At 41.6% G+C, this 26,763-nt stretch overlaps 1 protein-coding gene and 1 long non-coding RNA gene across 4 annotated transcripts in view; one reads left to right on the top strand and one right to left on the bottom strand.

The window, feature by feature from the left end:
• Positions 1-12,464: 12,464 nt before the first annotated feature.
• LOC128808207 (uncharacterized) lies at positions 12,465-13,841 on the bottom strand. The gene is made up of 2 exons (XR_008437399.1): positions 13,758-13,841; positions 12,465-13,217 (listed from the first exon to the last, which is right to left on the bottom strand). It is a non-coding gene; the product is annotated as an uncharacterized LOC128808207 (long non-coding RNA).
• A 1,509-nt stretch (positions 13,842-15,350) lies between these two features.
• Positions 15,351-26,763, top strand: part of TNRC6B (trinucleotide repeat containing adaptor 6B) — a 118,169-nt gene continuing 106,756 nt past the window's right edge. For all 3 annotated transcript variants that reach the window (XM_053977145.1, XM_053977144.1, XM_053977143.1), the window contains exon 1: positions 15,351-15,547. The gene's annotated coding sequence lies outside the window, so the exon portion shown is untranslated. The remainder of the gene's footprint in view (positions 15,548-26,763) is intronic.

Here is a 26,763-nt window from a genome sequence, read left to right as displayed (position 1 = left end):
TATAAGGCAATGTTTAACATACATTTGAGACTGGGTCAGGAGAAATGCCTGATAAGGGGCCTGGGCAGGATCTGGGAGCAGTCACATAGACTTCAGTGGCTGTGATGAAATCCTCACTGTTGCTAATTCAGCAATACTTCTACCATTCACGGAAACTGAATTATTAAGGAGCACGTCTTTGAGGATTGAAATAGGAAGCAGAGGAGGCATGCAGGCTTTTCAAATGTCCTTTTTTTTTTTTTTAAGTTAACCTTTCCAGAATCTAAATCATGCTAAAATTGAGAGCTTTGATCCATAAGAAGCATTGTGTGCAATCAGACTAAAGGCCATCTGATCTGCTGTTCTGCTTCTGAGAACAGCTTGTAACAGGTGATCACAGAAGCATAAAATACAAGGCTTGTATATACTGAGGTCTTTCTCTGACACCATTCCAGCAGTCTATGGATTTTCTCAGCTTTCTGGCAGTTCTTTCTGGACCTGACCTTAATGAATGCGCTTAGTCCCTTTCTAAAAATTGTTTTTTACCTTTGGCCTCCAAAGTGTTCTGTGGTAACAAACCCTAAATTCAGTGCATGATACAAAAAAAACCCTGTTGTCAGGCTGTTTTAATGGTTTCCTTGATGATTTCCTCATAGCTACTATGGGATCTGACTGGCATTTCTGTCCTCTTGTTCACTATCCCTTTTCCAGTTCTGCTCACTAACAGAGTGGATAAACAGATTGTTTTTGTCTCTACAGTGGGAAGATTGACATTTCACTTTGCTTTCTTGCCATTTAAATTACATATCCTGCTGTCATAAGTAAATCCTCTTGTGATACCTAAAAAAATTAGATCCTAGTTATTAGAAGAGACCTGAAAACTAACATGTCTACTTGCCAAAAAAAATATTTAAGCACCAGAATACCACAGGTTTAGTTTTCTTGGTTTTTGTTTAGAGAAACCATCTCGGTTTTTAGCTGCACAACAAATTCACAGCAAAGGCAATTGATGCACTCCCAACACAGAAGCAGCTGATTGAAAGACTCTTTCAGGTGCTGGGTTGCAGTAGAGGTTGTTACATTCCAACAGCTGTCTGTAGTTGATGTTAAAATGCAATTGATTGATTCACTGATTGATTAATTGCCTTTCCTTGAAGAATATTTAATTTAAATGGCAAGTAGGTCCATTTTACTCTATTTACCCTGCAGAATGTCTTGAGATGCTAAAATACCAAAGGTATTGTGCCCTCTGTTAAACATACTCATCCTCATTCCATGGGTTAAATGCTTGCTACTCTATATAATATATTCTATATAGCCTTCTGGGAATGAGCTGTAGTTTTATAGCTGGGTCTGTCAGCTCATATTATTAGCAGTGTTTCATAAAATTCTTCCTGGTAATGGGGGAAAAAAGAGGTGTTGGAAATGACACCACCACTTGGATGTAGAAGTGACTTGATAGCTGAGTTATCCTGTTGGCTGCATGTGTGTAGCTCGTGTGCCTAAAGCTACTCACTGTGTTTGCAGGGTTCTTAAAAGTGGTTTGATTTTGCCGTACTTTGGTTACCACTCTGCAGACATTGGGAGACTTTTTTTCTCTCTGTGTTTATTTCACTTTATTAGCAAAGTTCAGGTATAAATTTATTAGGCTGATGTTGTTCCACTTTTTGTTCTGAAAAGAACAGTGTCATCTGGTGCTCCCTTTTTCTCCCAGGCTTTTAAAATATTTATTTTCTTAATTGTGCAATAGGTTAATTAACTAATTAGCACCATGTTGATATATACGGTCAGGTTTTCCAGGAAGTCCTTTATCTCCTTGTTGCTTCATCTTGGGTGAAGTGACTTCACAAATAGTCCAAGAGGCTGATTTCACTTGTCCTTCCTTTCCTTCTGCGCTTGCGAATTAGTGTGCTTTACTTTCTCTTTCCTATGGTGGATGTCAGAGCTCTTTTCTTTAACCTGTCAACTAACAGGATATCCTTTCCAGAGAAAGTCTCTCGTCTGCTTGTCTTCTGTGTTGCCACACCAGTTCCTGAAAGCTAATGTTCAGTTGTTTTCAAATTCTTTCCATGGAAGTCAGTCTCATGCCTGACTCCAGGAGCTAGTAGAATTCCTTAGGCTTATCACACGCTGCTTAATTACTTAATTTGAGAGAACAAAGTTGCATTTTTACATGATATAAATCTGCTCCTTAAACTCAGCATGACTCTGAGGAGGCACACAGCTTTGTTGATCCAGAGTGGAGGTTTCAGGCTCTGGTGGAACTAGTTCTTCCCTGAAGATAAAATCTGCTGAACTTGGGCTATTTACCTGCTCCTATGGCAACAGAAGAGAGTCTGTGTGAGGTGACCACATTTATTTTGACTAGTTTTTGCTAATTGTGGTTCTTGATGAGAAACCTGGGGCTGTGACCTGCAAAATGAACCTCTCTTGCTCTCCAGATAAAATGTGGTTGGTGGTGCTGGGGGTCACAGGGGCGAAGAGCAGTGCTTAGGAATTGTGTTGGAAGTCTGCCATCAGAGGTTGAAGGTACAGCAGTCTTCAAATAAGCTGTCAGTTGGTGCTTGCCCAAGACGTCCCCTCTTGTAATTGTGTCACCAGCCTCCCGAGGGGGTGGGAAAGATGGGAATTGTTGTTCTCTTGCTACTCAAAAGAGCCAGATTAGCTCTCTTTGGCACCTGTATCCTGACCCTGTACGATCCCAAGAGGACACCTGTCCTCTGGATCTCTTTCCCTCATTGGCTGGTCTGTGTGGAGCACCGTGGAGCCTACAGCTGTGGTCCTGGTTTTGGACAGAAGGTAACAAAGCTGGGGCTCATGGCTCTCTCTTTCTGGCCTGCAGTGGTGAGTGGTTCAGAAAAAGCCACTTGGCTGAATGTGTGCCTTCTGTGTTTCTTTTGGTATGCGTTTATATATTTAATGTATATGTGTCCAGTTAATTATGTGGGAGACCTTTTCTAAGTCAAACAAATAAACTCTTTACTGCGTTACATTTAGATACTGTATTCATGATGTCATTTGTAATTTCTCTGCTACAGTTCCTGGGTTGGGGGCATTTTTCTCAATTTGTCAAGAACCTGTACTGTATTGATTATAGCAGGTTCACCAGTGTAACTGGTGAACTTCTTTGGTCAATGTTTGGTGGTATTTGTTAAAAGAAATGTGGGGCAGCTAAATTCTCCACAAGTTCAGTGTTTTGTGGCTTTGAGTACCTTAAGAGAGACTAATTCATTCCTGCTTTCTCGCTGCTGGAGTAGGCTGCAGCAGATGTCCACTTTAGTTGTTTAGGATTTTGTTGTTGTTGTTGTTGGTTGTTTTTGTTTGGTGTTTTGTTGTTTTTTTTTAAATTATTTTGCAGCTGAAATGTATCTTGCTGCAGCTATAAATGCATCTGACAAAGTGCCACCTGGGTTTTCCTTTCCATCTTTCTTATATAATTTGTACCCATCAGCAATGACATTTAATTTATGAAACTGAGTCCCTGTGCTACATTTCAGTTTTACCTGGTACAATGTAATCCTTGACATTTAAGTAACTCACAAGCTCTTGTTTCCCATGCTTCCTTTATTTGTATGTACAAAAGCCTGTTTTAAAATTCCTGACCATGTTTCAGAATAAATCCAGCATCTATTTTACTTTTGGGCATTAGGGTACATAAAAAATATTTGCAGTAAACAAAATCTTCATCTTTCAGTGTTTTAAATCCATGTAGCAATTGCATTTGTACTGTTTAAGAGGAGTCTGTCTAATCCAAGCTTGTTTCACAGGGTAGCTCAGGGCTCTGCAGATCCTGAACTTCTTTCTGTATAGCAATAGCACCACCATGACTTTCTGCCTTTTCTTTTTTGTTTTAGGGAGGTTCTCCAAGAAAGCAAGATAAGACTGTCCTTCCCCTCATTTCTCTGCTACTTTAATATTACACTTTTGTTTCTTGACACTTTTGTCTGTGCTCTTGCAAAACCAGGGAGCAGTCCAGGATTGAATGACCTCTTTATGTCTCTAGAACTTATGTTCCCTGTCCTTAGCCTGCTGAAAAAATGCAAATTTGGAAATCCTCGTTAATAAGCAAGGCTTAGGAAAAGTAGAGTCAGTGACTGTAGGAACCAACTTGGAAGAGAAACCTATGGATGTAGATGAAATAGTAAAGCTTTTATGCCTCTAGCAAGGCTGGCACAGCTTTACCTAATTCTTTGCACAACACGTATTTCTCATCCTTCTCGCAAGTCTGGGCATGTGTGCTTGGGGAGTTTGGTTACAGAAAACCACAGCATGACATACAGCACTCAGCATCCAAATGTGGGCAAATTTGCAGGACTTTTCAGCAAGATAAGTAAGTAAGAGAGTAGGTGGAAGTGTCTGCACAAGAACTTAGGGGCACAGTAGCTGCTGAATCCTAAACACATCACATAATGTGTTAATGTCTTGAATTTTAGACATGTTTCTAATTCTACTCCTTTCTCCCTTTCCAGCCTATCTGTCTGCAATATCAACTTCAGCCTTTCATCTGACTTGTCAGGTTTTATTTTCTTTTTCTAAAACATTAGAAATGTCACTGGTAGGAGAACTGTAGGCATAAAACAGCCCTCCTGCCTGCCTTGGGTAGAAAGCAGCAACTTCTTGATGACAGAGAGTGCTGAAAGCAATGATTTCATGAACACTGGACAATTTTTTTATAGAGGCTGAAATTTCACTGGACGTGTGAAATTGCACATAACCAGGAAAACACAACCAAAAGAATTTCTGCAGAAAGCACAGAGGCAAAATACAACATTTGCATAATGGCTATTACAGAGAGCTTGAAACCTAGAACATAAAAAATGAGAGCTGATTTCGATGCATTTACAACCAGTAGCACAGGGAAGGATCAGGGAGGTCAGGTTAAGGATATTTCTGAGTATTGACTCTATTCAGGGGGGCCTTTGTCTTTTTACTTTATTTAAAGAAAAAGAGCTTCTGATTTGAAAATTTCCAATGTGTAAGAAAGAAAGGTGTGTTGCACCAGTGGGCTGTGGACTGATCAGCATTTTGCATGGGAGTGGATTTGGCACGTGCCTGCTGCGTGTTCAATGAACACCCATGTTTCTTGAGCTATTTGATTTCCCAGACTGGAGTGGCTTTTCTAGCAAGGATATTGCTCTCTGTAATCAGACCAACAGCCAATTGATTACAGGATGCAGCACTAATATCAAGATGCTACTGTGATACTTCTGTTTAAAAGTGCCCAAAGGGTAAGATATATAAGCTAAATGTATGTGAGAACACAGGGTAACAAAGGAACAGGAACATGTCTGTGAGATCTGGCTGCTGGAACACATTGGATTATGTTTCTCCTGAGCTGGTTACAGACTCATGGCAGCATGGAGAATGGGGGGAAAAAGACTGAGCACACAGGAGAGCAGTCTGCTTACTCCAGAGCTGGATCCTACACCAAGCATTAGAAACAAAGGCTATGTCTTTCACACCACCAGCACATGTGGAGTAGGAATGTCAGTTGTCTATGACAGCAGGGTTGCAACAGCACAGGTCTGGGGTTTTACACACTAGGCAAAATCATGGGAACACTAGTGAGGAATATAAATGTTCTAGCTGAGGGTTTATAGAGGCAAACCCTTGTGTCTGAGGTTCCCCCTAGGATGCAAGAAAAGGTAAGTGCTGCTGCTTGGTTATAAAGGACAGAACCCTGTTTGCCCCTACTTGCATTGCTTGGTGGGTGTTGTGGTTAAGAAACAACACAGCAGGGGCTATTTTATTATTGTTATGCTGTGGCTTTTCTGAATCTTCTCTACTAGTGGAAAGGATAAGTAACTTCCAGGTACCTGTGATGAAACTTTTTTTGAAGGGGATGCTTCCACAAAGAAAGATTATTTAAAAGAAAAAGTTAGTTCCCTGAGAAGTTACAATATATTTGGTGAAACTGTGTGAAACCTTAACATGTAGGTGCTAGACAACCTTGGGAAAAGGGCACTTACTTCAAGTGTTTGAAAAGAAAAGCTATTTAAACTTTGAAGGAGCTATTGGTTTTATTGTTGCAATATTTATGATCCTCTCTTTATAGGTCATGCAACCATTTCCTTAGTTATCTTTAATCTCCTACCAGAAAATCTTTCCCTTGGCTGATAGTCCCCTTGTACTGAGCACTTGCACTACAGAAATAGAAAACAGCAAATCTAAACAAAGCGTGATCATCTATAGCTGCCTTGCTAAGTGCACAACACATCTGCAGAAGGATCAATTGCTCTGATTTAGCACAGCTATTAGTGACATTTTGCCACTGGAAGGAAGAAAATGTCTGTGTTTAGTGTCCTGAAGTATAACAGCAATAATCATAGACATTAGAAATGGGAAAGGTCACTAGGTCATCTAGTCCATTGCCTCAGTACAATGCAAGGCAATTCACCAATATAACTTTTCTAGGACTTTGTAAATTATGCTACCACTTGTTTAATGTTCTCCTTCAAAGACTAACAAATCTCATAGGAAGGAAGCTAAAAAATAACTTTTTGGAGACCTACAGTGGGCAGGTGTTCTGATGGGCATTGCACTGAAATAATGACCTGTCTCCTAGTTTATCAAAGCACCTGCCATTGCCCTTTTACAATGAGGACACTGTAATATATTCACTTCCTTTGTTCTGTATTTATGACTGCAGCAATTCAACAAATCAAAGTTTCCTGGAAGGAAAAGTTGGGACTATCTCTACTGATTTCTCACCAATTTCTACACCACTTTTAAAGATGTTGATTCAGCCACAGAGATAAAGTTTTGCTTCTGCGAAGTCATATTAATTTCCCTGCACCCAGTGGGGTTACTCTGGATTTAAACTGGAGTTACTGACAACCCAGTATGACCAACAGCTTCCTCTTTGCATCCAAGGAGACAGACTCACAAGAACAAAGAGAGAGACAGACAAGCACAGGCGCCAGCTACAGATGCTGCACCCTGCAGCCAAAATGAGGGTGTTGTTCCAGGCAGGTTCCATCTTGTTTCAAAATCTTCCACATAAGTAGTGCTTGGTATAAGTAATTGGGAATTCACCCATGCACAGCGATGTTGTTAACATGAGGACACCCTTGGAAATGCTGTAGGGTGTTTGCATTGAATATTGCTGCAAATGCAATTCCTGCAACAGAAAGTCTTCTGGAGGAGTTGGGCTCCCTCAATAAACAGTCTCCCTGTCTTCTTGAACACCTCTCTGGTCTGGAATATCTTGGAAAAGAAGCTTAAATGCATATTTACCTTGTTCTTTGAGCATTAGCACTACCCTGTGGAAGCAGGACCATGGGTTACGACAGATGCCAGGCCTGGATTAGGCTGTATAAGATCCTCAGTGACAATAAGCAATCCAGCAGCAGAAATTAAGGGTGGTCTAAGCAGAGGAAGAAAACAGACTGTAACTGAACTGCTGAGGGCCCTTGAGAGTGAACACACTTTCTTTTTAGCAAGGTCTTTGAATCCAGAACTGCAATCATAAAAGAACATTTTACTCTCTTTCAGGGAAAAAAGAAAACTAGCCTCATTATAATGTTGACTTTCCTCTGCCAATCCAAAAGTCTCCTTAGAGCAGGACTAGGAGAAAAGCCCTGGGTTTATCTGAAGTGAGGAAGAGAGAAGTTGGTGTTTTTAGAAGGGCCATTTGTGCTTGATGAAATCCACTGGAATTTTGATCACCTTTCCTTCCTCATGCAAAAAGAAAATAGGACAGTGGACCCAAATACTGTTATAGCTCGTGAGCAAATGCGTCTTTTTTCTCCAGTGGTGCCTGCACGCAATTTATCAGTGTATACAAAAATATCATCTCCCAGTAGCAGGAGGTCCAGTAATTGTTCCCAGGTGTGGTCCTGAAGGCTTTGCCCACACAGCCCCACCTTGAACTCCCAGGAACTGATCCTGTGGCAGCCATGGGGAAGCTGCTGGCAGATTTCCCTTGAAGAGGTGGCACAGAAAGCCATACTCACAAACCTGGGTTGACTTTGCTGCTAACTGCTGCAGAAGCAGAGCTGGGACAGTGAGTGAGTCATGGGGTTTGCAAGTAATTAGCTTTGAGTAGTAAAGAAAAAAGAGCTTGGCTTACCCAGCCTGACTGCTCTTCGTTCCCAAGCTGCTGGAGGCAAAATTATGGGAACAGCTCCTGCCACCTTCCTCCGGGTTCCCACCACCTCACACAGGGTGACCCTGGGCCATTTTGCTTCACAGCTCTTCCTCCTGGCACTCACGCCCTGCTGCTGTCATCATCTCCCTTCTGCCTCCCCACACAGCTCTCTCTGCAGGGTCTTGGCCAGGGTCACCCTGCAGCTGATGGGGAGAGGAGAAAAGTGCAGCTCCTGAGCGCTCCGTGTGAGGACAGAACACGCCCTTCTGCACGCAATGCTGGTCCATGATCCAAGAAACCTCCCAAAGAGCTTCCCACTCCCTGCCACATAAGATCCCCACATTTTTTCCCACCATCACCTTCATTCTGTAACCACATTTTTCTACCAATCTCAGTTTTATGATGTCTTTCAGCAGGTTTTTTCCTCTGTCTTACTGATGATTCCAGAATTATTCTCACTTTTTGTCCTCGGGTCTTGCCACCCTGGCCTCTGGCCCCTTTGCAAGTGTCAGTGAGCTGTCCAGTTAAAACTCAGATATGCATGGAGTTTCTGGTGAGTTTTTTTGTTGTTTTGGCTTTTATAAAAATCTAACTGAATGCTTCCCCATGAAACACCAGTTTTGAGAACTTTGGGAAGGAATCCATGAAGGGGGAATAATATAACCACATTCTAAAGTGTATGACAGTACAAATAGTTATGCTGTATCTTTGAATTCCTAATCAAAACTGACAGCAACTTTTGTTGTTTGGAGGGAATTTTTGGGGTTTGTTTATTTGTTTTCTGGGTTTGTTTTTTTTTTTGTTGTTGTTGTTTGTTTTTTGCCTGGGCTGCCTGGAGGAGGCACAATTTTTCACATATTAGAAATGGAAACTTTACTTTCCCTCCTCAGGTTTTCTGCCCTGCATTCTGCACAGTCCATTGCCCTACCCCACAGTAACTTTTCAGTCTGTCCCCTGCTCTGCAGGTGCCATCCTTGTTTCTGCATCTGCTTTTCTGGTAGAGCATTATTCCTGCTCACTGTCTGTGTCCAGCTCAGCAGACCAAAGAAAGGCAGCTGCTTTGCTATTGGTATTGCTTTCAGTGCTGCTAACAAGTGCAGGCAGCACTGTGCTTTTCTACTAGGGATAGTTTCACTCCCAGACTAAGGAGAAATGGCAGCCATTCTGCTTGCTTTGATCTCATTAATAATAAAGGCCAACGGGAGCCCTTTTGAATATGAGGAAAAAGCTCGAGTTAAAAAATTAAACAGCATACTCAATTAATTTAGAACCACAGCAAAGCCTTGGAAAACTGCCATCTTAAATCACTACACAGATACAACTCCCAGAAAATAATAATAATAATAATTTAAGAAACAAAAAATAATCCCGTGGCCTTGCTGTCCTAATAGGAGTTTGCTATAGAAGGACAGGTGGGAGCATTCCACAGCATCAGTATTGATCATATCTGTGTGATATTTCCCTTTTGCAAGAGCATATATATTCTCCTGTAGTATAGGGAAGGAACTAGCAGGAATGTGCCCAGCCCTCTTTTTTCTTCAAAACCTGTTTTTTCTGTTGGGATGGAGCTGGGTGACATAAATGGGTACATAAATAATGTTATAGTTGCTTTTACCTACTTATACTTTAGTTTCCATTTAGATTCAGCTAAAGGGGACTCAAAAGTTTTGCACAGGCTGCTACTGATGTTGAGTATCATAGCTCCAACCAAGTTGGTGGAATGGGAACATTAAAAGTTAATTAAAATCTTGTCTGAAGAACTGCACTATTTCTAGCCTCAGCAAAACTGCTAGCTGATAACTCCTGTACGCATGTTGGTTCACTTTCAGGACTGAAAATAGTGAGAAAAGGCAAAAAGAGACTGTGTAAAAGATTACAATATTTTTCAAAACATTTTCCTAATTGTCTGTTTTTTTCATTAAAAAAACTCCACGTTAGCATTGTTTTGCTGAAAATAGCTGTATTTAAAATAGCTTCAAATAATGTTAATGAAGCATTGTTTTAATTTTGCCTCCAGGAAAAACAAAACGAAGTCGTAGCATGAATTATTCTCTATTTAAAACCACTGCCGTCACATTAACAATTTTTTCCCCTTTAGCTGTGGGCTGACAAAATTCTTTCTCCCTTTTCCTTCCAACAATATAATGTGAGCATGACAGCAAAACAAATTGAAACTTCTGCTAAGCACTTTGCCCAAGATATGCATAAACTGCTCTTGTTTCTACTGCAGCTGCATGTCTTTCCTGGGTATGACACATAAAAATAGGTAATGTCAAAATAAGCCTACTATATTAAGAACAGTTAGAGATTTGGAGGTGTCTGACTGGGACTTAAAGCTCAGGTCCTGAGCACATACAGTCATTAAAGATATTTCTACAGTTTTTTGTAAAGCAGGAATGCTAGCACTAATCACATGACTAACATACAAATTTGAAAATTACATCTGACATCTCCCTAATTTCCTCTTGCTATTTAACTTAATTCTAGTATTCATTACTTTCTTTTTACTTAAAATGTTCTTTTGTGTTTCTTCTTTGCTGTTATGGGTGGCTTAGAAAGGAAAAAATAATCACGCTGAAATCTGCTCTTCTCTATTTTAAACACAAATTCCTTTTTTCTATCCTGATTTTTACAGCTTCCAGGCATATGAAGTATTACTTCCTCTCTCTTGCTTGTTCCCTGAAAAGCTCCATGCACAAGAATGGCTGAGAAAACTTCTCACCACTCAATTGAAGGAAATAGGAAATGCTGAATCCTTAGCAGGTATCTCTGCTGAAAGTAATTATTAGGATAAATATTTTAAAATAAGGATAATAGGCATTTAAACAGGATCATAATCCTTGTAAATATTTATGTTTCATTCCCCTTGTATATTGATGCCATATGCCTGCTGAAACTTCCCTGAAGTCTTCTAGGAAAAGGATGGATTAAAAAAGAGCTTCCAGGGGAAAGATGTAAGTAAGAAAATAATCTAATCAACCTGTGTTTATATAAAACAAGAGAACATAAGTTCTTTTATTACTTTTTCTATGAATCATCTTTTAAACAATGGCAATGTTCTTTGTCAGTGCTGCCTGCATTTTAGACACAGATAAAGTACAGCATTGTATCATATGTTAAATGTTACATTTCACATGAAAACACTTAAACACAGGACATCATAAAGAGCATCAACACACACTTGACTATGGCTTTCCAAAAAGTAACCTTTCTCTTAATCACCATGCAGGTAAGTAGTTGGTTCCTTTCTGTGTCCACAAGACAGCTGCTGCTTAGGGCATTCAAAGCAGAAAAAAAGGCAGGGTTAGCAAAGACCATTTCTAAAAGTATCAGTAGTTTTTAGTGACTGACTATCCAGAGTTCATTTGGGTACATTGATTTAAAAACATATCAAGCCTATAAAAAATCATGTCATGGAACTTTTGGAACTAATAAACCAGTGTCAAAAACTCTGATTACAAAATCGAAATATCAATGCTGTTTCTAAATGCTTGTCCTCTCTCATTCTGGCATCCAGAACTGTCCTAAGCTGGACAAATAAAGCACTCTTTATTTGTTTAGAGAAGTACCTTCATGCAGGCTTTTTCTGGACTGTCTCCCTGTCAGATGCAGTATTTATAACAAAAAATCTTAATTTTAAAAAAGAAGAGATGAGGTATTTTCATAACCTAAGCGTCAAAAGGCTGTGGAATTGACCCCAACTCTGAAGTCTGTCTGTCTGTCTCTCTGGCTACAGTCTGTGTGAGGTTTGATATTTGGGATGTCTGCAGGCAGGGTCCCAGCCTGTTTCTGCAGGGGTAAAAGGGAATGCTCACACTGCAGTGAGACCACTCCTCAAAGATATAACGGTTTTTCTCATCACTTCTCTATCAGAAATGAAAGACTTTCACTCCAAAGAAATCCAACCTTTCCCAGCACCTGGAAAGGCACCACAGTGGTAGTGTAATACTGACACCCAGTGGATGAAAAAATGCACTGTCACTGCCCAACTTGGTCCCATTTTTGTATAGGATCGGTAGTGGGGAGGTATGAAAAAAACAGGAAGAACTATTTTGTACCTAAGCATTTGGACTATATGAGAACCAGAACCTGTCTGGGACCTGTGATTTCTTCCAAATCCACAGGTGAACCTGAGTGGGAACTCCTGAGTTATTCATTAGAATTTCACACAAACCAACAAAATCTGCTTGCTTTCTACTGTTCCAATTTGTTTGTAGTGTGAAACTACAGGAACAATGGAGAGTGGGATCTTTTGCTCCTCCAAAATTAAAATATCAGGTTCCCTAGGCTTATGCAAAATAAATCATATTCCTTTACGTGCTATATGCACACCAAAACCCTGAGCAAAACATGGGAAGGAACACTCACAAAAGAACACCAGTAAGGGGAAAGAGAATTTAAAGAGGGAAATTATTTTATTGTTTTTTACTTATGGCAAAGACAAGGTCAGCATCGTGGTCAGATCTTTCTCTTCCAAAGCATGCAACCTGTACTCTTGGTGTACTAGTGATTTCTGCTTACAGCATGAAAAATACATGTGGATAGACAGGATACAGACCGTTCTCAAACATTGAATAAACAATGAGGAAGAGAGGCAAAGTGCATCTAAAAGTTATATTACTAATTCAAACTGATTTATACAGAGCTTTTTGTATTCCTTACAGCACCACAGGAACAAGTATGTGTATATCCAGTATGAAATCTTATTCATATTAATGGGGCTCTTTTCCCACCAATCAATGTAAAAATCAATTACCGTTACTGAATGGAGAAACCACCAAAAGATTCATTGCTCTTTACTGACTTGTGTAGCCTGAGTTTGCAGGGATCTTGTCTGCTGCCTGTGCCACCAACCCACATGGCTTTGCTGTGCTGGCAGCTGTCCCTCCTGCTGGGGCCTAACCTGTGAAGAGCTCTGTGGCTCTTCCAAGACAAGAGAACGTTTTCACCAAACACCCACAGACCTGTTTACTAAGGTGACAGGAAAATCACATGCCTAGAGTTCTGTGTTCAGCTGCTCCACGGCTCTGCTGATCAGGTTGTAACAGGATCCTCTCGAGGAGATCAAATGGAAACATTGCACTGGCTTGCAGCCTTGGGCGAGGTCAGGAAGTGACACTCATCAATGGAACAGCAGCCGTCAAATATACTGGAGAATAAGGAGAATGAGATTGAGCATAGAAATTAGGTACAAGGAGAACCTCTTGCTCCCAGTTTATCTTCCACAGGCTTCTGTTATTCATGTACTCCTCCCAGTGATTTCTCAATGCTCCTCTGGCCCTGCTCTTCCACTCTGCTAATCCTTTCTGCCATGCAGGTCCTGCTCATGTACCTGCCATTTTATCCTTCCCATTCTGCGATCCAGCAGTGCTGCCCCACACCTGCTCTGCAGTCCCAGCACCTGGAAAGGGTGCAGGCTGCTCATCCCGGCCTTCACGCCACCTCCCAGCTGTTATGTGTAATAGGCATAATTCGCGCCTATAAAGTGATATATGCACAGGAGTTTTTATATGATTAAATACAGACACACAGCAAGCGAGCCAGGGCAAAAGCGGGGGCTGTCACACGTATGTCGAAACCATTGTAGGCAAGGCTTCATTTACAAGTTAATGCAAGTGGCTCGCTCGGAAATGGGCTGTTTCTTGAGATAATCGAGGAACGCACAAGCGATGATCGTCCCAGTAACTACCTGAGATTGGAATCGCTGGAATCTTCGGGGGATGCATCTCAATGTCGGGTTTTCATAACTCCATCATCGATGTACATCGCTTCCCGGACCCGGCGCACAGAAAAGAGACTTTATGAATATGTGAGACTTTGAATGGAAAGAAAAGGCTGATCACCGAAATCCCGGCCTCAAGCCAAATAAACTGTGTAAGAACTGCTCGCGCAGAACGGGTGATGTGAAGCACACTGCTAGAGTGGTTGAACCTGTGTCTCACCCAGCGCCGATCCCGGGCTCGGCACTGTCCTTTTCTTTGTGGCTGGCTCAGATAGAATTTAATCTTTATAATAAAAACTTTTTTTTTTTCTTTTTTAATTCGGCTGGGTCAATTTTTACCTATAACACACGGAAGCGTCCCCGGGCCCGCTCCTGCCTCAGCCTCGCACCGACCACCCCCCCACCCCACCCCGCAGGTTCTGGCTCGGCCCACTCCACGAATAATGAAGATCAGCGTGTATTTGTAACGATTACATTTAGGAATGACGCCGTGGTCACCGCAAATGCCTTTTCCACAAATTTTCCCGGTCGCGAGCCCCCGTCACGTGCGCAGCTGCTCGGGCCACGTGGGGCGCGGCAGGCACGCGCCATCACCCCGCCCACCGTGCTCCCTCCAAGGAGATTGACAGTGAAACCAACCAATCATAGGCACGGCCCTGCCTTTTCCCCACCCCCCCAGCCCACGGTTGCTGTGTCATCCGGCGGGTGACATCGGGGGGCGGTCGCCGGTTGGCTGCGCAAGCGTCGGCTAACGTCCAATGAGCTTCGCGAGCTGCACGACTGACACCTATGCTGCCCAATAGCTGTCGCGCGTGGACGTGCAGGGGCGGGACGAAGTGGAGAAGTCGCTGGGGGCGGCGGGCAGTGTGGCGTTGGTGTCGCGGCGCCACTGAGCGGCCGCAGCTGCGGCCATTCGCGCTATCGCGCCATCAGGGCGCCCCGCCCGTGCGGCGGCACATGAGTGCACAAACTGATGTAACCTCGCCTCGGCTGAGGAGGGTTCCAGAGGCCGCCGCGGAGCGCGGCTCGGTGGGCGGGTCTCCGCGCTGTTACGGTGTAACGGACAGATTCCTTCTCTAATGGAGTCGGAGGGTGCGACCCATAACCCAATCCGTAGGGCGGAAGGGCGGGACAAGTAGAAGCGGGCGAGCGAGTGCCCCATTTAAGGGGCAAATCTCGCAGCTAACTGGCAGAGGAAGAAGGGGCGGGAGCCAGTGAGAGATGTGAAGGGGGCAACGCTAACTAGTGACAGCCAGCAAATGCAGCCAATCAGTGAGCGTGTAGTGATGCGAGAACCCAATCAGAAGGGCCGAGAGGCGGTGCTCCTCTGTGATTGACGTGCGTCCTGGCTAATGGGCGGAGAGATCCCCGAGACTCTTCCCAATGGACAGCGTGAAGGGGCGGAAAGGGGAGCGGAAGGAGAAGACGAGCAGGCAGAACGACCAATCAGCGTGGGGGTCGGCGGGGCGCCGTCCAATGGGCGGTGCGAGGGGCGGTGCGGGGGCGTGTCCCGGTGTGTTTGGGTTCGTGCTCCTCGGGGGAGGGAGAGACGGCGGCGAGGAAAGTTTGGTTTTGTTTTTTTTTTTTTTTCCCCCCCCGGTGGTGTTTTTTTGGCGGCGCCGGCGGAGCGGGGAGGGGTACGCTTTTCGCAGCTTCTTCGCCTTTTGCTTCCTGGGGTTCGTGTTTCCCGGGCGGGCGGAGCCGCCCCCGGCACTGAGAAGAACGGGGGCTCAGCGCACCGCGGCGGCGCCTCGGCGGTGAGTGCGGGACGGGCCCCCCACCTAGTCCTCATCCCAGCTCCCGCCGTGAGACTCCCTGGGAGCCCTTCCCGCCCTGCAGACCCTCGCGCCGCCTCTGAGGGGCCTCTGGCGCCGGGCCGCGGTGCCGTGGGGCGGGGGAGGGACGGGGGGGCCGGGCCGGCGGGAGGGGCCCCGAGCGGCGGCGGCTCAAGGGCGCTGCCCCGGCGGTGGCGGAGCGGCCGCTGCTCCCGCCCCGACCCCGCCGAGTCCCTGTCCCAGGGCACAGCCGGGCGAGCGCTGTCCCCTCCTCGCCTCACGTGCGGCCGCTGTTCGCCGCGGCTGCGCCCCGGTGTTCCCCACCGCCCCCTCCTGCTCCAGACAGGGCCCCGGGGAAGAGCCGCCCTCCCGCCAGATCACCCAGGCAGGGCAGGAGGTACAGCGGCGGAAACACTCCGAGGAGCTCTTGTGTGGATGGGGGAAAAAAAGTGCTGTAGTGTGGGGAGAGAGCCGAGGTTGCGTTGGTACCACTGCAAACCGCGCTGGATGAGTGGAACGTGATGCTGGTTAAAATGTGTGTGTGTCTGTGTGTGTGCATATGTGATGGTGGGTGGGAAGAGTGACCGTGTTCAGAGGTGTGTCCTGAGGGGGGAAAAAGTTTCCCCAGCTGTTTGTAGCAAAATGAGGGAATGTTTGTTTCTGGAGACGCTTCGCTGGCTGTGGATAAGCGCTGCTTGCAGCGTGGTATCTTGCAAGCTCAGATCCGCTTTATGAAAGTGCATGTAGGAGGATCTACTACAGCATACAGCTGAGGCTTGTTGAATAAACCGAAGACTCAACAAAGTGTTTTCCTAGCTAGAGTAGAGATGCTTACTGATGTAAACAGTACTTGTTTTTCCATGGTAACGTTTCACTAACCTCATGAACATTTGTTAAAATACCTCTTTGTAAAGTTAACTTTTTTTTTTTTTGTTTTTACAATCCATTAATTACTATTTTTAAATCACGACTTGCTGGAGTTCAGTTTACAACCTCTACAAAAGGTACGACGTTGTCGTTGACGTGTACAAACGTTGTCATGTTTACAACCTCTACAAAAAGTGTGACTTTTTCTGCAAAATAGTAGGTCGGTCCTTGGGGGTTGTACAGCTCTGTATTTGAAAGGTCTGTTCCACCTAGTGTTTTTCAGTAATATCGCTATCCATATGAATGGATTTTGGAAATTAGTTACTGCTACAAGTGTTGTAGAGGTGATAACTTCGGTTCATAGGGTTATTAAATATGTGCACAAGTTCAAGCAGCTGTGTAGTTAGCTTGTCCACAGTGACGTTGCTCAGCAATGCCCTCCTCTCCTGTGGTGACTTTCTAAGGGTGCAGATTCCTTGGAATGCGCACTGTTGAAACGTGAGTGAATGCTCTCATCTGCTGCATTACCCAAGGCCCCGAGCTGCAAGATAAGCTCCAGTTTTTCTACACGAGCCGTGGATAGTGCAGGGTCTGCTGGGTAGATGTATCTCGGGGGAGGAGTTTGCAGGAGTGACTTTTCACCTGAGTTTTATTGAGTTGCAGATGTAACTAGACAGTTCCTCAGCGAAGAAATCACCTTGCAAAAGGCTGAGGCTGGAGATGGGGGAAGGGAGCCCAGAGAGTTGTTAGCTGTGTGTTAGATTTTCTGCTGTGAGGTTTTGGGGCAGTAAGGTACAGGCACATCTGTCTCAGCAGAGAATAGGTGGGGTCATCATTAGACATTTATCTTGTTTAGCTGTACTGCATGTGTGCTGATGCGCAAAATGTTATTGGGATGCTTACAGGGAATCACCTGAATCCTGTAATATGGAAGTCCCGGTAAAAATGTAGTGATAAACCAGTCAGTGTCTCTTGATTAGGCAGACTTTTGAATTAATGCATTATTCCAGTTTCTGTATACCTGCAAATTTAGCTAGAGATCTACACTTTCATTTAAATAATAAGTTTAAACGTTTGGACATAGAAGTCTTGACAAAGCTTAATCTGCCAGAGTTTGTGTGATTGACTAGTCCCATAAAACATTTAGGTTAAGTGTGTGTCATGGCTTTGCTTGGTGATGCTTATTTCGTCATTAAAACTTGATGTTGGAGGATGACTTCAGAGAAGAAGCTTCAGGAGAGAATTTTATGTAGCTCTGAGGTAGTGTACTTTACCTTAGATCTGCCTCCTATCATAGCAAGTAAGAAATTAGAAATTATTTTTTTTGCAAAAGTAATGCATAATAAAAATGATATGTAGAGATGGCTGTATCTAGAACAGTGGGATGAATAACTGCAGCCAGAATGATGGAAAGAATTGAAGTACTGCTATAAAATTAGTAATTTGAAAATATGTTCAAATGGGGTTTGTTCTCTGGGGTTTTTGAGTGATTTTTTTCTCTTTTTTCCCCCCTCTGGTAAAGCTGGTGTATTTCTGCTCACAGAAGAGATTGGATTTACAATTAAGCAGTATGAACTGGAGATCATAGAATAAGTCTAAGAAGCTTAGTTATTGACTTGAATGAGTTTATTAATAGTCTGCTTAATGGTTTGGTTACTCTATTCTCCATTTTCTGCAAAATGCTTGAATGCAGAGTCTGTTCTAGTCACTTATTGCCATTATTGTGTTTATTTTCTTGGAAATCTTTATACATAAATATTGTCTGCTTTGTGCAGTAATAACAACTAATAGTCATTTTCCAGTTTGTTTGCGATGGCTTTCGTCATTGCTCATAGTGCTGCTATTAGATTCACGAAATCTGCAATACTTCTTCTTACAGCATACCTAGCATCTTACAGCTGTTCAGTTCTTTATCATTACTTCTTATTTTTCACTCAGCTTTAACCTGTGTATAATTTGGGTCAGTAGGTGCATTTTTTGTGAAGAATTGGCATTGTTTATTTTCACGGGATAAATTAAACGTGTTTAACACATAGATCAAGGAGGGAAGTACCTGATACTAGCACATATGTACCATTGGTTTTCTTTAAAGCTTAAAGTTTTCTGTTACCTCAGTGCTTATAAAATGTACTTGCTCTGGATTTGCTTTTTATGGTCTGTTTCTTGCATTTTCAGAAATTTTAATAATGAAATGTTTCACTGTCTTAGGAAAAGAATAGCAAGGGAATGTCAGTCTTCAGGTCTAATTGCAAGAACCTAGTACAGAGATGTTGAGCAAACAGTAACATACATTTCTAATAGTTTGACCAGTTGTGGTGGAAAAATACATGTATTCTTGCTAACAGTCTTCCTTAGCTTAGCATTTATTGTCTTTCTCCATTTTCAGATAAAACATATATGGTAAGGTTGCTTGTTCTTGACAGCAAATAGAGTGTGGAATATGGACGGAAGAATTTATGTTAATTTCTTGTGAATCCAAACAAAACTTTTGGCTACTATCTGGTAATAAAAATAGGGGCACTTTTTGGTACTTGGGCCAGCTGTCACTGTCAGTTGCCTGCTGGTATTTCAGCTTGCGAGGTGACTGAGGTGACTGGGGTGAGAGTAATCAGGATATTCTGATTGCTGTTCCCTGTCCCTTTCAGTGGATAATAAAACTCTTATATTTCCTTACATTTGTCTTCTATTCATGCATTCTTTGTGTTGCACTTCTACTCATTATTTTTATTTCTTCAGGGAAGTAAACATGCTTTGCTGCAAAGCGTTGGTGTCACTTATTTTTTCTCCTTTAGAGCAGTAGGCAGTGAGTACGTTAAATTTGTTTTTTCCCTTTGCCTTCTTATAGCGGTTAGAGGGAGAGGGTGTTTTTGCACTTATTATGGTTTGCATCATGTTGTAGGGGAATGTTCTGAGGTTTTTAAGTTTTCATCAGCCTAAGGGTTGTGGTTGGAGTTTGGATGTTCTCCGTGTTTACCATGTAGTGAGCTATGGAGATGACCTTTTCCAGTTTCAGCTAGTCAGTACGGATTGCGTTTCTGGGCCCTGCCAGCTTTAGTAGTTCTGAAATTGGATATCGTGCATGTATTTCCTGATTTAATGTCTGTGGATCAGAAAAAACTCAATAGTTCCTCTGGGAAGCAAGTTAATGTTCTATTGAGACACTGTTTAAATTTTTTTAAATATCTACTTAAAAAAGTAAAATGGATCTGAAAGCAGCTCTTAGCCAGTTTAGCTTTTAAGTCTGGAGAAACATCCTGCTTGTCAGGAGAAATGGGAGGTATCGTAAGGCAGCACTTGTGCTGTGTGCTACGGGATACTGCTCACAATAAATCCGTAAAGAATAACCTGGAAGTTGGTATATTTTGACCAAGTTAGACAGAAGATGGGAGGCTGGAAAGCTAATTAGCAGATGAAAGGATAAGAAGCAAAGTTGCAAAACAAAGAGTTGATAATTTTAGATAGCCTGACAGAGGATTAGTCAAAAGGTGATACAATGATATTACGTTGCTTCTATGAGGGGAAGTCCTCTAAATGAGTAATGAATTAAAAGTCATTTATGTTTTTACTTGCATTTAATTTCTATACTTTTATCATGACTCTTGACAGTGTCATAAAAAGTGCTATAAGAAAAACAACCTGGCAGAATTTTTCAGTAGTGTATTGGGTTTTTCAGCAGTAAAGTCTGTTCTGTCACAGGAGAAATTTATGCCCTTTGATTTGGTAGTAGTCTACAAAGAACACAGTTTTTGCAAGTACTGTTGGTTTTCTTCTGGTAAGTTTGAAGTTTTTTTCAGATTCTAGCTTCTGTTTTGCTTGTTAGAAATGCTTCTTCCTGTTCCTCTGATCATCTTGTATCCTAGGGTTGCAGGGTTTCTTTCCCCTACTTGAGTCCCTCTTTACTTTCTTACCACAAACACTGGTTGTACCTGCAGTTCTCTGATGTATTGTTCACGTGGCAAAAGCAGACTTGGTGAGAGAGTTTCACTAGTTCAATTAAGTGTAGGATTTTAAATGCAGAAGCTGAATGTTTGGAAAGGTGTTTGCTGCCCTCCTTGTTTTAGGATTGGTCCAATAGGTCTCCACATGGTCAGAACTAAGGAACTGCTGGGCTGCTCCATGGCAATCTCATTACCAACTTCCCTGACCCTGTGACCTCTCTGCATTAGTCTCATGATGGTACCACATGAGTGGTAGGAAACCCATCTCTGGGGAATAGAAGGAACTCTTCAGGGACTTGCCAGTCTACTGTGGACTAAATCTGTTTTGGCCTTAGGGTGATCCACCAGTGATAATGGGAGCAGATCCTCTTGTCTCACTGCTTTTACAGCCAAGAGATACAAATTACTCAGCACTTTGGTGCCAGTGTCTTCTAGTTAGGAACTTCTGTGTCTTAGGAGCAGAAGAGACCCAGGTTGTCCAGCTCTTCTCCTGGACATTTGAGAACCTTTTAGCTCTCTCCTGGGACATTTGGGTTAGAAATAATCTGATATCTCTTTCTGGAGAAGATGGAAGTGCCACAGAGTACATTTTATTTTCTTATTACAGCTGACAGTATATTCTGCTTTTCATACAGCAGTACAGTAACTTTGTGATTTAAAAGCTTTTCCAGAATGTAGATTTTGTAGAAGATTAAATCACCTATACACTCACATATTTTACCATTACAGTGAAACACTATTTCAAACCTCTGAGGTTTCTGTTGCTTGCACACTGTGACTTGAGAAACCGTAAGTTAATAGTATTAGAGGGTAGAGCTAGCATGAGGAATGATGAGGAACTTGGGTAAAAGCATTAGGATAATATTTTGATTTAAAAAATTTGCCTCTGAGATAGAGAAAGAGAATGTGTCCCCTCACCCCAGCTTCTTACAAAGATCAAAATATATTTCAGAACGAATTATGAGCCCTCCTTGATCTGAAGCAGCCCAAAATCCCTTTAAGAGAGAAGGCCATAATACATATTGCTCTAAATAGTTGCTTTAAAGCATTTTCAGCTACTTTTATGGGGTTTAGTATCTTTCTTTGTGACCCTCTCTGGGATTTTTATGTATTGAGATTTTTCCTGGATGTATCAGTGTTATTATAACAGCATTCTTACATTGCTGTAAATATAGCAGTTTCACTCTGTGTTAGGAATGTGTTTATTCTGATAACGATGTTTGGGGCTTTTATTTTGGAGTTTTTGTTTGTTTGTTTTTTAAGTTCCGCATAAGTGCTTCAAGTAAGAAGCTAAAAAAAGAGCGCTTTGGCACTAACGTGTGTCTATGCAGGATATTTTACTGTTACAGACATTGTAATTTATATTCTTATCCTTCCATTTGTATTTTGATTCTGGGAAATTTTTGTTTAAAGTTTAATTTTTAGTATTTTTGTTTGTCAAATGGCTGAGATTCTGCATTATCAGGTTTGAGTTGTGTTGTATCAGATGCCTATTCTGGCAAATTAAAAATGCAGATGAGTCTTCTTTTGAAGAGAACAAAAATGAGAGTCAAGCCACAGTGCTTATTTGTGACTGTTCATTAAGATTCATACGATTTTTCATTGACACTGCAAAAAAAAAAAAATCAATACTTAACATTTTCTCACATTTGAAATGGATTCTCACATTTAAAAAGGATCTTGCCTTTACTATTCCATATAATGCTATAGTATTTCCCTGCCCCTCATAATAAGTGTCTTTTTGGTGATTTCATACAGGCTCAGATCATGTTTTTCCTGTCCCTTCAAGGCAAGGTGGGATAGTAAAGCTAAAATTGAGTTTTTGTTATTAGAGCTGTGCTTTTTGCTTGGATAAATGTTTGGGTGCTTCAGGATCTGCTCGTCTACTTTCTGCAGCTGGTGTGGTGGCAGCCTGAAGAACAGGTGTAGATTTTAGTTGGTGTTCAGTGTTCCTGCTGTATTTAATAAAAGCTTAGGGGGAGTTGCCTATGTTTCTGATGGCACTCACTTTGCTAAATGGTACTTGAAAGGGGAAGATGTATTTTATTGCAGAGCTAGGCTTTTCCACACATTTTTCAAACTCTATAGTTGTTGTAGATTAGCCGTCTATAACTTTCTTTGCTTGGCCTTTTTAAATTTTAGAGTACTCAGAGACACAACCAAAACTGGCTGATAATACTTTCATTTGTTGGAAGTTGACTGCTCTGGTTCTTTCATATTCAAAGTCCAACTTTCTCTTCCCTGTCAATTTATGTATTGTGGAAAATAGATTCATATTGAGAGGAGTTTCCTGTTGATTGAAAACTTAAATTAGACTCTGGAGAAAACAGAGAGAAGTTCCATTGTATCAAATACTTTTTAACATTGTCTAATAAGCAAAGGAAGATGCTCCTGACAGTGTTACATTGTGGTGGCCTGAGGGCAAGAATACAGTGACATAATTAGTCCGTTCCCTCTCCAGCCCTAACCCTGTACTTAGCCAATGCTGGATAATGTTGCTTTCACCAGTTGAAGGTAACTAGATAAACTGGCACTGCCTTGTGTATGGTTTACTGTATATCAGCTTATCTCACCCCTGCCACAGCTGGGTACGTAAATAAACTGAAAGCAACTTTAGTCTTACGAAGTTTGGACAAAAAATAGAGATTTTGTGTTGCTGCATTTTCAAATTTAATAAAGGATGAACAAAAAGTAGCATGCAAGTGAAGAACGTTCAAAACTAGGAGCAAATTTCAAGAGTTAGGTTTTAAAATGTGGTGTGAGAGCTTGACAGTGAAAATCAGTTGTCGTGTAGTTCAAGTAGTAGCCTAAAGGCAGATGTTTTTGGTTGCAATAGTAAACTGGGTTACTTTTCTTTTAAGTACCACTTTCAGAGGTAAGAAGATGAGAAAGTTGAAGAGCTCATTTTACGCTGAAAGACTGAACATTCAGGGCTCTGACCTCACACATAGTTGAGCAGGTCTGAAGCTCTTCTTGCACATAGTTCCAAATTCAGTAGTACTAACTAAATATGTTCAGCAAAGATTGCAGTGTTGAGGACTAGCATTGTATCAGTAATAGTTTGCATTGTGTTTTTAAATTTATAAATTAGCCATAAAAATGAGTGTGTTGCCTCATTTATTTGAAGAAAAAGCTTTGTTGAATATAAAACAGATTTTTGAAAATTAGCTTCCTCTTCCTTTCTTAGGTGCTGAAATAGCTGAAAAATACAATTCAGACTGATGTCACGCTATAAATATTGATGAAGTTCTATTTGGCAGCTGGTTATGTTCAAAGTTGGTTTGCAATTATAGTTTAGAATTATTTGCTTAACAACTCAGCATTTGTTTTCTTTGACAATAATAGTGCTAAGATCTTGGACTTCTCTGCATGTATAATCATGTTAGTGAGAAGTCAAAACGTCCTCGTATAAGAGAAGCTCTCTGTTACTAATCATTAGAAGTGAGATAAATATGGAACGTTATTTTGGAAAATTTCAGGGTGTAAGCTGAAAGCAAGTTTAAAAATCAGAAAAAGCTGTGATTTAAGCTTCATTCTCTTGTCACGCTCCCCTGGCCTTTCTCCTGGCTGTGTCCTGCCTCAGCCTGGTCATAATCTGCCCGAGGCTGCATTACAGAGTGCAGTGCCGAGACCTAGAGCCTTTCTTGGGCAGCAGGGGATGCTTGTCTGCCTTCATGGCTGCTGGAGGACTTAGCACCAGTATTGCCATGCCAGTGTGAATTCCTTAACAACGCAGCTCTTACTGTAAAAGCAAACAAAGCAAAAGGATAGTTTAACACAGGAAACTTTGATACTCTTCCAATTAAATACAGGAAGATTGGAAGAACTAGACAGTTTGAAAGGCACGGTATCTTCCAATCCTGTCCTGCATGTGAATGATTTTTAGTAATGTTGTCTTTAGCTCTTGTAATTGCTGCTGTCAGTGAATAAGCAGCGTTCCCCCTTTCCCCTGTGCAGGGCTGCTTACCAAACCTTATCAGTTTTAATTTAGTTACTGCTGCTGGGTTTGATAAACATACTGCTGTATGGGACTTGATGAGTTACTGGTGGTTCGAAAGGAAACCTTCGATCTTGAATTGACTTTAGTGGTATGAATAATCTGACAGGATGATTCTGTTGGGATTATCAGCAGTAAAGGAGTTATTTATAGCTTTCAGGTTTAAAGTTGAGCTGTTGAGAAGCAGGCTTCTCACTCATCACAACGTTTGGTTAAGGTGGAGAAAAATGCTTCATGTTTCTGGTCTAGTAAAACATCCACTCTTCACCTCTCCTTAGAAAACTCTGGTCCTCTGTATTCTGGATACTTGATCGCTTTGCAAATGCCCTGAAATAAAGGCTTGGTAGCACTGGTGTAGCTCCAGAAGTGCTGAATCCTTGAGAATGCTGGTATACAGGGATTGCTGGCATTTTGAGCATGTTGATTGCGGGCCATTTTTGCCACTGGGGCGCCATTAAATGCCATGATAGTTGTGATACTTATGGTAATGACTGCTTTTGTGCCATTTGGATTCCCATCATTGCTACTGTTAACAAGTAATGGCAGCATTAGCAGTGTGAGGAGTCCTTTTCTGTGCCTGAAAACGGATAATTTGCAAGACCTAATAGAACCAGATATGAACAATTGAAAAGAATGGTTGGTTTTGTTTTTTTTTTTAAGTGATAGTTTGTTTTCAGCTTTGCAAAACAAATCTCTTGAGTGGGTTAAACTTTGATGTGGAGTGTAAAAAGCAGCTGGTATTCTCAACTCACTATGTTTTAATTCCTTGCTGCTCTAGATATCACCATAACTCTTACTGTGATGCTGGCTGTCCAGAAGATGCTGTCAGTCAGTTAAGATACAGTACTCCAAACAACCTCAGTTTGATAGTTTCCATAAACGTTGTGGTGTAGAGTGTTGAAGGTCTTGAAGAGAAAAAGTGAAATAATTTTGAGGGTGTTTTGTTACATACAAATTGTATTGTATTGTATCTACACACATATCTGTGTATATGTACATAAATATGTGTGTATATATGCTTCAGTCACAGTGAAAATACAGGGTGGAACAAAGCACAAAGGACTTTGGAAAACTTAACCACTTGGCAGCCTTTTGCTGATTATAGTTGGGATGTCATCTTGATTACAGTTGAGAAGTGATGTGTAGTGTTATGTAGTGTACAATAGGTTGCTGTAGCAAAGTAAGGACAAATACCTTTTATGTTCACTGTAACCTTTAATGGATTCTTTAGCCTAATCGGTATGAGCAGAAAAGAAGTGGGGTTTGTGCTGCTTTGTACAGTAGAAGGTGGCAAAATGTGTAAGCAAAGCATTTTTTTAAATAAGCTTTTCAGTTTACTTTTCCTTTACTGGGAGGAGAAACATTTAGCACCTTAAATATTGTTTATGTAAATGGTTTGGAGCACTGGGAAGATGATGATGAAGTATTCTGTTCTTACGTTTCAAGACTGTCTTTAGACTCAAAAGCTAGAGCCAGGATTTTCTAAATTGCAAGTCTGATTTAGGGCCATTTGAGAAGTAGCCCTTTGCATGTTTCGCATGTTTCCCTTAACGATGAATCAAAAAGGATGACAATTTTTAATGAGAAAAAATCACAAATTCATTAATGATTGGATTTTCTTGAGCAGATCATGTTGTGTAGTTGTCCATTTTAAACCCCCTAACATCTTCAGGAGCACTCTGTTTTATGAAATGGTATGTATTTGAGTTGTTCATGTAAAAAGACCTATGTGCTGTGAAGTGAGACTTGTGTTTTGTTCATATAGGTTTTCTTTAACTTCTTTTTGGTCCTTCTGTTCTCATGTTACTTTAGAAGAGCAGTACAGAGTAATGTATATGATATCTATTCCAAGTTACAGCTATTTATCTTGTTAAAAGTACTTGTGTCATATCTACATGAACAGCTGGAACATTTCCCATATGTTACCAAAAACATCAGTGCAAAGAATTAAATACAGAACAAAATACGAAGTTGTGCAGCCAATGCTAAATTAGACATAATGGACATCCTTTCTCATACCATGTTTTGCTTTAGAACACCACAGTGATTTTGTGGGATATGTGACTGCCCTTCCTGAATATTCCTCTGGATTTTTTTTCCCATGAGATTGAGGATTTCTGCCTTTTCCCATTCCTCCCAGCTGCTTTGTTTAGAGTGATATCTTTAGTTCATTTTTCCTTGAAGTATTAATCCTTCCTGGATTTCCTTCCACCTAAGTAATGCAAAGAGATTGTTCTAAACCATGTAAAATAATGAGGTTGTAAATCTTCTTCTCAAACACCAGTAAATATCTCTCCTACCAAATTATTTGGTTACAAGTTATGTTTCCATCTTCAGCCTTGAAAAGTGAAGTGGAGAATTTTATCATCACAGTGAGACCTGGGTTGTCCTGGGTA

The sequence above is a fragment of the Vidua macroura genome, chromosome 5 (genome assembly GCF_024509145.1).
Source record: "Vidua macroura isolate BioBank_ID:100142 chromosome 5, ASM2450914v1, whole genome shotgun sequence".
Taxonomy (NCBI): Eukaryota; Metazoa; Chordata; class Aves; order Passeriformes; family Viduidae; genus Vidua; species Vidua macroura.
This window is presented reverse-complemented; position numbering and strand designations above follow the sequence as displayed.